Raw genomic sequence first — 13680 nt, 5'->3', positions numbered from 1 at the left:
AATTACATTATAACAATATTTATTCTCTGAGCTGACTTTAGTGATTAATAACTGAGGATTATCATTTTCACACAGACTTCACATGAAATGGATCTTGATGAGGTGACATTTTCTTCCACAGTGAGTCTTCAAAGCAATTCTAGGAACAGAGTGAGAGCTACTAGAACCTCAGACTCTACAACTGACCACAGATTTATTTCACTGCCAGTCTTTCTAGATCAATTTTCTTTCTGCTAAATCACCACTCACAGCATTCTCAGGGGAAGGCCTCTGCAGGTAGATCAAGGGGTGGACATGGGGAAATCTGTGCAGATAGCAGCATTTATAGCACATGATCCCCCCAAGACAGACTGTAACATCCACAGAGATGATGAACGAACTACAGATATCTGTTTATCCCTTCCACCTCCTTCTCCCGCCCTCATGAAACTCACCTTGAAGCAATTTTATAGTCACTACTGCCAGTTAAATTCACCCTTTCTCTTCTCTCCCAAATCTACCTTTACAACCCATTCACTCCACTACCTGGGGGGTGAATGCAAACTTTTTCTAAAACCCAAGAAAGGAGAGAAGAATAAGGAGAGAAATGAGTAGGATGGATATATTTGTCAGCATAGGCTACTATGCTGAATCCTTTTCAAAGGATTTTGAGGGGCTTTATAATATATCTTGATTATCATTCTTCATTTTCTAAGTGAAAATAATTATCATTCTATCATTATTTGACTATAATTCTATCATTTTTCATTTTGTAAAGTTCTGGGGATGACAGATTTGCTAACTAGCCCTTAAGTCTTGACTCGTCTCACGAATATCTGGTTGCTACAGGTGACCACCAGTTTGGTGCTCATAAAAGCACTAATTAATTTACAAAAAGCATTCCTTTACAGCTTCTTCTCAGCACAATGAAACGGCTTCCCCATCCTAAATTATTTCTTTTTGTCATGACTCTTATCTTCTAGGCACAGCACACATCTCAAACACACATTCCTAAAAATGGTCAAGAAAAAGAGGACTGAAAATAAAATTCACTATCCTTGAGTCTAGGCCAGAAAGCCAGCCACTATGTGTGTTTTAATGATCTACACTACATGTGTTTTAATGATTATATTTTTAAAAAGCAGAGTAAAGCTCACCTCTTGATCTTCCCAAGGTGCCTCTTCCACTCCAGTTAAGATAGTCGTTTATTTTTCCCACAACATATGGTCACTGCAGTATTCCAGGCCTCTTCCTATGGTGCTCTTCCTTTGGTCTGAAAAGTAACCAGTTTTGATCCATAATTTCCTTCAAGGTCTAGTCCAAGACTCACTTCCCTAAAGAACCTTTCCACAGCAGCTCTGACTCACACGGCCCTGAGCCCTCAGTATTTGGGCTCCCTCCCCTCAGTTGCCTACTGCTTCTCCAATTCTGCACAGAGTACCTTAATTCCAGGCTGCTAGGCTATCCCTAACAAAACTGTTAACACGGCATCCACAGATTAAGGCCTTTACATCTCTTGACTCTCCCTGAGTGTCCAGCATGGGGCAAGATCTACTTGCTACGTGAAGGAAAGATTAACTAGAAACTTTCTATCAGCTAGAGAAGATTCAGCCTTTAGAAATTATCCAAATTCCTCAAATTCTAATATGTAACAGTATTGAGAATCCCTCTGTCCGCTAATCTTGCCAGAGTAAAGAAATTAAAGATTAGTATTCAAGAAAGAAAAAGAAAATATTTATTATTATTTATCTTCTCATGGATTCACATACAGCATCTTTCTTCTTACAAAGCCAGCAGCATCGCTGTTTACAATTACTGAGTTGCATAATAATTCATCAAATAGATACAGAATATTTTACTAATCATTTTTTGTGGTTAGATGTTTAGACTGCTTTAAAGTTTTCCATTACAAATGACACTGTGATGAAATGATACTGTGATAAAACTTTGACTGTATTTTGAATTATTTCCTTAGGATAGATTCCTAAAACTGGATCTGTCAGGTAAAAGGTTTTGAACATTTTTATTATCCCTGATATATATTATAAATCCATGATGAATACTTAAATATCTTTTGGCTCCAGGATATTATAATTCTACTGCTAAGAAATGGAATCCCCATTATAGTAAACATTTTTTAAGGGAGGCATAATAGTAAGAAATAGTCAAGAAAGCAGACTCTAGTTTCAGAATGCCTGGGTTCAAATCCCAGATCTATCACTTGCTAGCTGCAAGTTACTGAATCCTTCTGAGACAATATACATAAAGCACAGGGTCTGGCACATAGTGAGGGCTCGATAAATGTTAATTGTTATTATTGCCTTCAGATTACCAAAAAGATGATGAATGTACAATTCAAAAAGCCAAGAATTACTCTCAAATAACAGAATAAACATAAAAGACAAAATAATACTCCTGCACCTTGATCATAAGTTAGCAAGTTCATTTACCATGAATACTATTTATACCATTGTGGTTATTAATTACATATAAATAAAAATATCATTTTATTGAGTGCCTATTCTCTTTATAAGCTCTACATATACTGTCTCATTTAATCCTCACAACAACTCTTATGGTGGTAGTAACAACAACTCTTATGGTGGTAGTAATAACAACAACAAAAATAATACTTTCCAAGTGCTTATTACATGTTCTATATGGTTCTACCAAATACCATTAATCACTATAAAACCTATGACGTAGGGCTTTTCACTTTACTATTACCCTCATTTTACAGACAATATAATTGAGATATACAGAGATTAAATTACTTGTCCAAGGTTACATAGCTAACAAAACACATAGTACTATGCTCATTTTATAGATAAGAAAACTGAGACTTATAACAATTGCCTTAAAGATATATAACTAGGGCGGGTTTTGATTCAATTATCAGTTGTACTCTCAAGTCCACATTCTTTTATCCTACCACTCTGCCACCTTTATGCAGAGAATGCCCTATACAAGATAGCACATGTTTAAGGCTGGCTTCCCTCGTTCTTGCCTTCTGCCATAGGCCACGGTACACTGAGAATGGTCTCATTTTAATGTAGGACTAAATCCTCTTTGCCTGTGCCTCTAAGAACATAATTGGAAGACAAGCCTAACACAAAAGCCCATATACTGAAATGAGCCCCTTAAAACAATTCTTTATCTCTCCTAAGGCATAATCTGTTGTAATTCTCCTAACACGCATACCTGAGAGTTTCTAAGGCCTTTCAGATACTTGGTAATTCCTAATAAGGTGCTTCTGGCAATGCTGCTTCAAAAGATTTTTCAAATGTATGCTACAGAGAGATCTGCTATTTTCCTCTGCCTCAGAAAGCCCTCAAAATTCTCACTGCTGGAAGAAACAAAACTGCTCAGGCTTCCAGAAACACTCTGAAAAGATATTTGCAAAGAGACTGAACCCACAGGAAGAAACCCGGCTTGAAGTCTTAACTCTTGAATGCACTGACTGTTTAATCTTGAACAAATTATTTCTCTTCTCTGTGCCTCAGTTTCCTCTTCTGCAAAATGAGGAGTTAGATTACATGGTTTGCCAGGTCCACTAGAGCTATGATTCAAGGATAAAAATGAAAGTGAGTTTGGAGTCCATAGCAGTGAAATCTCAGGAGGGCAATGGTTGTATGAAAGCCTAAAGCCCAAAACAGGTTTGCAACTATTAACTGAAACCAGCCAGGGCTGATTTAACTTCAATAGTGGGGAAAGTGTCGTGGGATTCTACTTTAAGAATGTGAGTCCTTTGAGAAAATATTTAACATGAAGTTGAAGGACTTGGTGGAGAAATGTAGGACTAAATCCTCTTCACTTTAGCAGAATAGAGCAAAGCAGCATTTTTTTTTTTTTCCTATGCTCAAGGTAAGAGCCAACATAGGATCCTGCTGCCACCTTGTGGCACACTGGGCAGATTAGAAAGAAGAGTTTCCCTCATTTGGGTCCCCCAATCCAAAAGCCTCTCGAGACCACATCCTCCTCCCAGCTTCACAATTACACAGAGTTCGATATACAAAACATTTTCAACTCCATTATCTTGCTTCATTCTCCTAGAAACTTTGTGGAGTGGCAAAAAGGAGGTATAACTCCATTTTACCATAGAAGAAACCAAAGCTTGAACATGACTTGCCTAAGGTCACATAGTTAGTGACTGGTGGTCAGAACTCGAACCCATATCTCCTGACTCTAAATCAGGCAATTCATCCACTACTATGTAGGGGTGGGATGAAACAGGTTTAGGTATGCTCTACACCTAGGAATTTGAGAGAGAGGCTTAGGAAGAGGAAAGTTCAAATTCTTCTGCAGAAACAACTGGCCACAGGCCACAATTGGGCTGCATGTCCAAAGAATAAGATATCTAGATAAGCCGGGATTCCTGCATTCCTTCCTGGTTTGCACATTCTTCTTTGTCGACATCTCTAGGCTTCTCCAGTTGTTCTCTCTACCTCTGTTTCCCAACCCCAGCCTACCCAGCTGGGCTCAAGACTTGTTTATAGCTAAATACTGAAAACCAAATGGATCCCAGGCAAGGGAGCCACATGCAGAAATCATCAACTACCAGGAGTGCTGCTCTGTCCCTGGGTTAGAGCTCATAATATTTGTGGCTTAGCCCCAATTTTCTTATATATTTTGATGGGAAGACCAGTTGGCTTGTCCCATATGATGTCACACTCACTGAAACTGGACAGGTAACACCGGGGTTATATGATTTACCAACTGGCAATGTAGGAATGACCTAAAATTAATCTGAGAATTTGCAATTTCTCCAAGGCAATCATACCTCTTTTATATACAATTGCAAAGCATAATGCCTAAACTTTCACCACCAGAGTCCTTTAGCTTCATTCATTCACTGAGTAGAGCACTAAATGAGTAGGGCACTGTGATAATCCTGTTGATTAAGACTTTGCTGCCTAGTGGTGAACAGAGGGAAATGAGGAAAGAACATAAAAGCATTTGAGATATAAATATTGTGATTAGGGGTCAAGAGGAAAAAATAAGATTCTTTCTGGCATGGGTCTGGGGACAGAAGTGGATAAAGAATGATTTCACAGATATAACACATAAAACCCTTCACAGTCTGGCCTTTTCAAACCTTCCTTGCCTTCTGTCCTGCTACTCTGCTCTCACCCTATGACATTCTGAACATAAGTTTTCTCCAGTAAAGATTAAGAGTTTAGGTTTTAGAATCTGATAGATCTTGGTTCTAATCCTAGCTCTGACATATTAGACAACCTTGGGCAAGTTATAAAATTTCCCCAAGCACGTAGCTTTGTGCCTGACAGATAGAAGACTTAGTAAATAGCAACTGATATCGTTAGTTATCTCTGTGCCTTTGATCATGCTGTTTTCTTTGCCTGAGATTCCCTTCACCTTCTCAAACTGTTTTGCCCCTACTAATCCTTTAGAGCCATCACAAAGGTCTCTTTTCTTGAGTGCCTCTGGTCCTGCTAGATGTTTCTCACTGAGTGTTTAGAACTTTTGTTCATACCTCCTTGACTGTATTGATGTGATATTAACTTGTAAGTCTGTGAGATTCCAAAGGGCAGAGCTAGGTATTACTTATATAGAAGCTGAGTGGTATATATGTTTGAAATTTCCTATTATAAAAGAATTTTTTAAATGTTAGTCATCAAATTGAGATGTAGGTTCTAAATCTGGCTCTGACAGGACTCTGCTCTGTACCGATGGACCAATCGCTTCTCTCCAGCTTTCTCCATAAAATATGAAATATAAAATGTATTCCAATATACTTTACATTGTATCTATTTATGAGCTATGTGACATGGGAAAGTTACTTAATCTTTTTAAGCATCAGTTTCCTTATCTGTAAAAGGTGATGAAAACAGTAGCTCGTTTCGAGGACTACTGTGTCAGTTAAATTGGGTATTGTATGTTAAAGGCCTCATCATAGTACCTGGCACAAAGTAAGTACTCAATAAATATTATCTATCATCATTATCTATTGTTGCATCTAAGAAATACCAGTAGATGAATTCGACACTCTTTTTCAAATGAAAGGACTCTATAGTTGATTATTCCCTTATCTTTTCCTTCTCCATATCTCCTTTCTTTAGGAAAAGCAGGAAAATCTGAAAATTCCTCTCTAAAATTCTATAAAACAATGTGCCCAACAGCACAAGCCAAAAGAGAAAGAGCTTGGCTCTCCTTCTCAGTGAGAGTCATTGCTGTAGGTCTGGAAAAACAGAGGCACCACTTTCATCATTTCAGAATATAGTATGCAGCTGTTCTTCTGGTATGCCACACATCCTGAGGTTGCTACCAAGGGCTAAAAACAGAGCTCAGGCAATCAGTCCAGCACAGCCAAGATCATTTTTTTTCAAGGTGGCACCATTTCAGATAACATGGGCACTTTGTATGTACCCCCTTTCTAAATAAGAGTGACCGTGAGTTCCTTGAAGGCAAAAACCATTGTCTAGTCTATTTTTATAGCTTATGCACCTAGCAAAGCATCTGGAACAGAGCAGGTACTCAACAAATATTTGCTGAATGAAGGCATTATTTATTCTTTTATTTGGAATAGGACACAAACATGAAAGGAACATTGATAGGCATACAAAGAACCAATTGTTGGGGGAATTCTTCTAACAGTTTTTCTCAGGGAGTACAAACTTGTTCACAACTTCCAATTCATTTCTTTTCCTTAATCCCCACTACTCATCTCTTTATAACTTTTCTACACTACTATGAACTACTTATGGTTCCCCAAATATACCCTAAATATTCTTCCTTCTGAGCCTGTGTTGATACTATTTCATTTGTTAATCTCTCTCCCCCATATATATGAATGTATATGTGTGTGTGTGTGTGTGTGTGTGTGTGTGTGTGTGTGTGTATGTATATTCTTCTAAACTTGGCTCCAGTACCTCCTCTTCCATAAGGCTTTTTTCAACCACTATAGTTGAAAAGGGTATCTTCTCAATTTCCTGTAACACTTTAGATTTAGCGTGAGATACTCATAATATTTCAATAGATGCTGTGGTTAGTTGTATAGGTTTCACAACTTTTACAAGATTGAGGGCAAGGGTCATCTCTGAATATCTAAGAAATACAGCATAGTGCTTTGTACACACTGATAAGTGTTTAGAATATTCATTGGCTAAACTTCACAGAATAAGAAATATGATCATTCAACCCAACTTAAAGTATAAAACAAGTGAGCCTTACAAAGTATGTTTTATTCATAAGGTATTTTTACTTAAAAAGTTAACACATTGTTTTGGAAGTTTTGCTACCCTATTATTATCTGTCTTATTAGGCACTACCTTCTACTCTGAGAAACCTAAGGAAAAACTGTCATGAGGCATTTTTTTTTTTTTTAATTAAGTGAATTTAAAAAAAAATTCACAACATTAAAAAATAATAATTTCACATTTTCTTCAAATTTCAGGATAAGACAGCCTGGGGTATCAAAACAACAAGATTGAGAATCACTAGATAATTGCATAACCTTGGCCAGTCCCTTGGTCTTTCCAACTATCATTCCTAACTACTTCTCAGCATAGTTATAGGGCACAAAGGAGAGGAAAACATAAGAAATGACTGAAAAATTAAATAACTTTATGCTATTATACTTCTCAAAGGTAAGGACCAGTATAGCATAAATCTCATTTATTGAAATTAAAGATGAGCTGAGGCTTGTTACTTAGATAACTGCTTATTTTCTCTTCTAGATGATACACTGCCATTTCCATTGTATACTTACCCTTTTTGCCCTTTCCTCTTTGTTCATTCCCTCTAGATTAAAAATTAAGATATACAAACCAATGATGTCCCCCAGCAAGCAAGTTCATTGTGGCCTTCTCAGTGCCATTTTCTAAAGCTGTATTTCATTGCTGGAGCACACTTGGATCATCTAGTCTAACTTTTCCATTTTACACATGAGGAGTCCAAAGTCTAAAGAGAGTATATTATTTGTTCAAGGTCACCCAACTAGTGTCAGATCCCATAATGGAACCTCATTTCCTAACTGCTAATTCTCAACATTACATCCAACAAATGTCTGGGCACACAGATGGCCATTAATAAATATTTTCTTGAATCAAAATGAACATAATTACTTCTTCTTCGTTTGACAAACTACCTGACCACCAAGTAGAATGTGAAAGGATGAGGTCAAAGTGGTGTTCTGAACACTGTGGCTTAAATGGCAATTTGAAGTCAATTTGGAACAGGATGAGTTCTGATTTGGGCCCTACCACTGCCCTTCTATTTCTATGACCTGAGGAAAATTGCTTTACATCTTTTAGCCTCAGCTTCCTCATTTGTAAAATGAAGATAATAACAGAAACAACCCCAAAGGGTTGTATAGTCATTTAATAACATTTGTTGAATACCAGCTCTGTAGCAGGTACTGTTAAGATATTGGGGATACAACAGACAAGAAAAACAAGAGCCTACCTTTAGGAGCTAACATTCTACTAGGATTAAAGGACATCATCTACATAAAATGCCTAGTAGAGAGTCTGGCATCTAATATGTTCAATAAATGTTAGTTGTTGTTATTGTTATTATTTAAAATGTACTATATATCCACATTTAAAAAAGCAAATCAGCAAATAAATCTTACAAAGAGATAGCTCCAAGCAAGATTTTAGGGCATAAAACAGCTCACATAGCAGTGTTTCACAAGGACACATATTATCACCATGGCAACATTTTTCTGCATTTTTAAAAGCATTTGTTTGATACTGTGTGGAAGGTTCAGGCATGGTCTGTGAAAACACCATGTAAAGAGTGTCAGGTAGAGAATAGAGAAAATCCTCTCCAGTTTATCTCCAAAAAGATAACTTCTCTACAGAATAGTTTAATAAAACTTACGTATAAAATCTTAAATCAAGAAAAATAAAGGACAATTACTTGTATTCTAGTGGAAATCATCGTTTTATTTTCAATAGCCAGCTTCTCTAGCATATTTAAAATATAAGATACTGTTCAAAATTTCATGTAATTAACAAACACATGAAAAAATAACATCCTTAGTCCTATTAGGGAAATGCAAATCAAAACCACAATGAAGTACCACTTCACGCCCATTAGGGTGGCTAACATTTTAAAAATGGAAATTAACAAGGGTTGGCAAAGATGAGGATAAATTGGAACCCTTCTGCATTGCTGGTAGGAATGTAAAATCCGTTTAGTCTCTGTGGAAAACAATTTGGCAGTACCTCAAAAAAGTAAAAGATAAGAATTGCCAAGTGATGCTGCAATTGTACTCCTAGATATATAACCAGAAGAACTGAAAACAAGTACTTAAATTTAAGTAGATGTACATACATGTACATACAATGCTATTCACAATAGCCAAAAAGTAGAAACAGCCCAAATGTCCATCAACAGATGAAAGGATAAACAAATTGTGGTATATACATACAATGGAATAACATTCAGCCCTAAAAACAGAACAGATTACGACACATGCTACACATGTTACAGATCTCCAAAATATTACGCTAAGTGAAAGAAGCCAGGTACAAAAGGCCACATATTGCATGATTACATTTATATGAAATATCTAGAATAGGTAAATCCATAGACAAGAAATTCAGATTAGTGGTTTCCGGGGGCTATAGGGAGAAAGGAATAGGGAGAAATTCCTTAATAGATAATAGGTTTTACTTCGGAATGATGGAAATGTTTTGGAACTACAGAAAAGGTTATATAACATTGTGAATGGACTAAATGTCAATGAATTGTCTTTAAAATGATTAGTTAATAACATCCTTTTTTAAAAAGGTTAATTGTATGTTACATGAAATTCATCTCAAATTTTCTTATAAATGTTACCCACATGGCCTAGAAACATAAAAATGTGAGACAAAAATTACAAGTGATCACTTAGCCATCTCAGAAATCCATGTAAACACGGCCTGTACCTATTTAGTGAAGAAAGGAACAGAAAGCTCTTACTAAAATCCTGGTTTCTTCCTGTTAAAGGCTAATTTTTAAGGTATAATTATGACTGTCACACAAATGTGTGACACATAAAATGAACACGCAGTGAAGGTTTTATTTAACTCATTAATTAAAGACAGAATCAGTAAGATGTTAAAAACTGGTTCAAGAGGTAACCAGAAATACTAAAATGAATTTTTAATAGATGCAAAACTAGTTTCTTGTGTGACAAATGGTTTTTCTTTGAACTTCAGGTCTTGTCTGTTCAAAAAAAAAAAAAAAAAATTTTAAGAAGTTGGCTTGGATGTCCTGAAGCTTGCCTTGATCTTTGATAGCCTGGGAAGAACCAGCTTCCAGGGGTAGATGCTGAGTCACAGATCCCTACAGGTAATAGCCACTTCAGCCATCTGCACTCATGATCACATCACATAAATCACTTCTCTTCTCATGAAAGATGCCATGCCTCAATGAGAAAGACCATATTTCTAATGAATCATTCCAGGACAATTTGCCTTTTTGCACTACTGCTGGAAATAGGGTCATACTGAATTCCCCCAGCTTCTGTCATGACCAACAAGCATCATTTAATTTTTAAATAACTGACTGAAACTAGAGAGAGACGTAGTCTAGAGCTAATGAAACAAAACAAAATAAAGTAGTCTACATAAAATGCTCAAAAAACTACTGGATGAGCTGAATGGCTTTTGAAATTTTTATATCATGGGGGAGGGTGGAGTTGTGATCAATTATACTTAGTTTACTGTACTGCAGTAATCTTGTATTACTCACTTAGGGATTACTTACTCAGGGAAACTACGGATTTCTAAGGATTGCATTTAGGATATACTTAGCTTACTGTAAATGTAGTATGACATTTATGTTATCTTTTGTTAGCTCTTCCACAGCATTCTCCAGCTGCTAAGTACTGGGCACACAATAGGTCTTAGATCAAAGCTTGTTGTTTAATCATATATTTTTAAATAATTTTTTATTTTTTCAATTAGGGTTGACGTATAATATAATATATTTAGGTATACAACTCAATGATTAGACATTTATATACCTTACAAAGTGATCACCCTGATAAATCTATCTAATAGCCATCTGACACCATACATGTTATTACAGTATTATTGACTATATTCCCAAAGCTATACATCTCCACAACTATTTTCAAACTACCAATATGTACTTCTTAATCCCTTACCTTTTTCACCCTGCCCCCAGCCCCACTCCCATCTGGCAACCATCAAAACGTTCTCTGTATCTACAAGTTTGTTTGTTTTGTTTGTTTTTCAGAATCCAGTGAAATCATACGGTGTTGTCTTTCTCTGTCTGACTTATTTCACTCAGCATAATACCTTCTAGGTCCATCCAAGTTGTTGCAAATGGCGAGATTTCATTCTTTTTTATGGCTGAGTGATATTCCATCGTATATGTGTACCACTTCTTTATCTATTAATCTACTGATGGACACTTAGGCTGCTTCCATATTTTGGCTACACTTAGGTTGCTTCTATATCTTCCATAAATAATGCTGCAATAAACACATGGATTAATGTTTCTTTTGAAGTTAGTGTTTTGGGTTTCTTCAGATAAATACCCAGAAATGGAACTGCTGTGTCCTTCTTTGTCGCTTGTTAGGTATAGGCCTTTGTTTTAAAGTCTATTTAGTCTGGTATAAGTATTGCTACCCCAGCTTTGGTTTTTCATTTCCATTTTCATGAAATTTCTTTTTCTACCCCTTCAGTCTGTGTGTGTCTTTCAATCTGAAGTGAGTCTCTTATAGGCAACATATGTAAAGGTCTTGTTTTCTTATCCATTCAGCCACCCTATGTCTTTTGATTGCAGCATTTAATCAACTTACATTTAAAGTAATTCTTGATAAATATGTAGTTACTGCCTTTTTATTATTCATATTTTTATCTGAGTTTTTCTTCTTCTTATAGAAGTCCTTTTAACACTTCTTGTAATATTGGTTTGGTGGTGATGAACTCCTTTAGCTTTTTCTTATCTGGGATAATCGTATAATTTATTACAGGGAGTGGAGAGTTATATTTCTCACAGACATTTTCAGTTTATCCATAACTGGAAGTTTCTTTATTTAACCTAAATTCTTTTTTACTAAGTTTATTGGGGTGACCTTAGTTAATAAGGTTATATAAATTTCAAGTGTACAATTCTATAACACATCACCTGTGTACTGCATTGTGTACTGACCATCCAAAGTCTAGTCTCCTTCCATCACCATATATTTAACCCCCTTTACCCTATTCAACCTTTCCCACCCCATTCCCCTCTAGTAACCACCATGAACCTAAATTCTTTTTATTGTATTTAAGATGTACTGATTAATTCAGGACAATCTAAAGCATATCTACTAACAGTGTGGAAAACAGAAGTCTTAAGCTTCCAAGAAAAAACAAATGTGCTGTTCCACAAACCTTGCCATAAAAATCTACAAACCTACGTAGATTCTCCAGCAAAGCCAATGCTAAGATTAATATTAGATTTCTGAAATCAGTAAAGTTATAATCCTGACCCAAGCAACTGTAGCTATATCCTGTCTTCTGTACTAAGAGAAAGGACATCTTAAATTTCCTTTGATGCCAATACCAAAATTCTTTACATTCCAGCTAAAAATGCTTTGCTTATCATGAGACTTTGGCTTCTGCCTTGCCTTTTGTCTCATTTTCACTTAAATCTGATGTATAATTATTAGTGGTTAATTCGGGGTTACATTTTTTTTTGTCCTTCTATTGGGAGGATGCACACTCCCCAAGTGTGGTAATTGAAAGCTGGGGATATACCAGAGTGAAACAGGGAGACCCTTCCTCATCCCTTCCAGTTGATATCCTAGCCTCTTGGCATTCCAGTTTATGCTCCTCCTTGCCAGAGAGGAGAGATCTACCTCAAACAAATCCAGCCTCAAGGGGCTCTTTCTATAGGGACAACAGGAGCAGAAAAGCAGAGAGGCAACATGGAAGCTGTGAGTACCTTTGAAATCATAAGGCTGCTGGTTGGCTGGATTTTCTCATATCATAGTGATCCCACAAATGAGGACAATCAAATATTCCTAATTGGGCACAGGGCAGAGAATACAATCCTGATGCTTTTAATTTATAGGAAGCTAGCATAGTGGCTTCCCACCTCTACTCTCAGGACTAAATATACTCACTCACTCATTCACTCACTCACTCACTCTATAGACACTTAACCAATGTCTATTATTAAAGCACTAAGAAAAATGCAGGAGGGGATTCAAAGATATACTGGCTCCAAATATTCAGAGCTGCTATAGTCCCTGCACTTCCCAGTGCTGCTCTCTTTGGTCAGATGTACCTTCTGAGTGACAAGCTGGGTGCGTGGAGAATGGAGAAAGACCAGTCCTTTTATTCTCTTCAGTATTATCTCAGCCCTAGACTCTCTGCACTGAGGAAGCCAGGCAGAATTTGAAGAAAGATCTGCAAAAGAGCTGCTGGCGACTTTAAGACTGGAAATGACAACTACCAGCGAAAGATGAAGAGAAATTGTACTAATATAGCCAGAAGGAAAGAAAAAAGGTTGTGTGAAAAAAAAGAATCACTAAAGGAGAATAGTAAATAGCTGATTTCAACCAGGGATGGCAGGAGAATTTTGGCTCATCTTTCAGAGCACAGCTCTGAAGGTCTACAGCCAATATCTACCTGTGAAGGATCCCAGGAAGCCAGATTAAAACATCTATTACATACATGTTAAATGCAGAGAAACAGGTAAAGTCAGATTAGCATTACTGAATACCCAACT

At 36.6% G+C, this 13680-nt stretch overlaps 1 protein-coding gene across 1 annotated transcript in view; it reads right to left on the bottom strand.

Annotated features, from left to right (window-relative positions):
- KLHL3 (kelch like family member 3) overlaps nucleotides 1–13680 on the bottom strand; it is a 233156-nt gene that overhangs the window by 177201 nt on the left and 42275 nt on the right. Inside the window, 1 exon segment of the mRNA XM_025040560.1 lies at nucleotides 1137–1252. The gene's annotated coding sequence lies outside the window, so the exon portion shown is untranslated.

This window comes from Pteropus alecto, unplaced genomic scaffold (genome assembly GCF_000325575.1).
Source record: "Pteropus alecto unplaced genomic scaffold, ASM32557v1 scaffold78, whole genome shotgun sequence".
Taxonomy (NCBI): domain Eukaryota; kingdom Metazoa; phylum Chordata; class Mammalia; order Chiroptera; family Pteropodidae; genus Pteropus; species Pteropus alecto.
The sequence above is the reverse complement of the archived record's forward strand: the minus strand, read 5'-3'. Positions and strand labels throughout refer to the sequence as shown.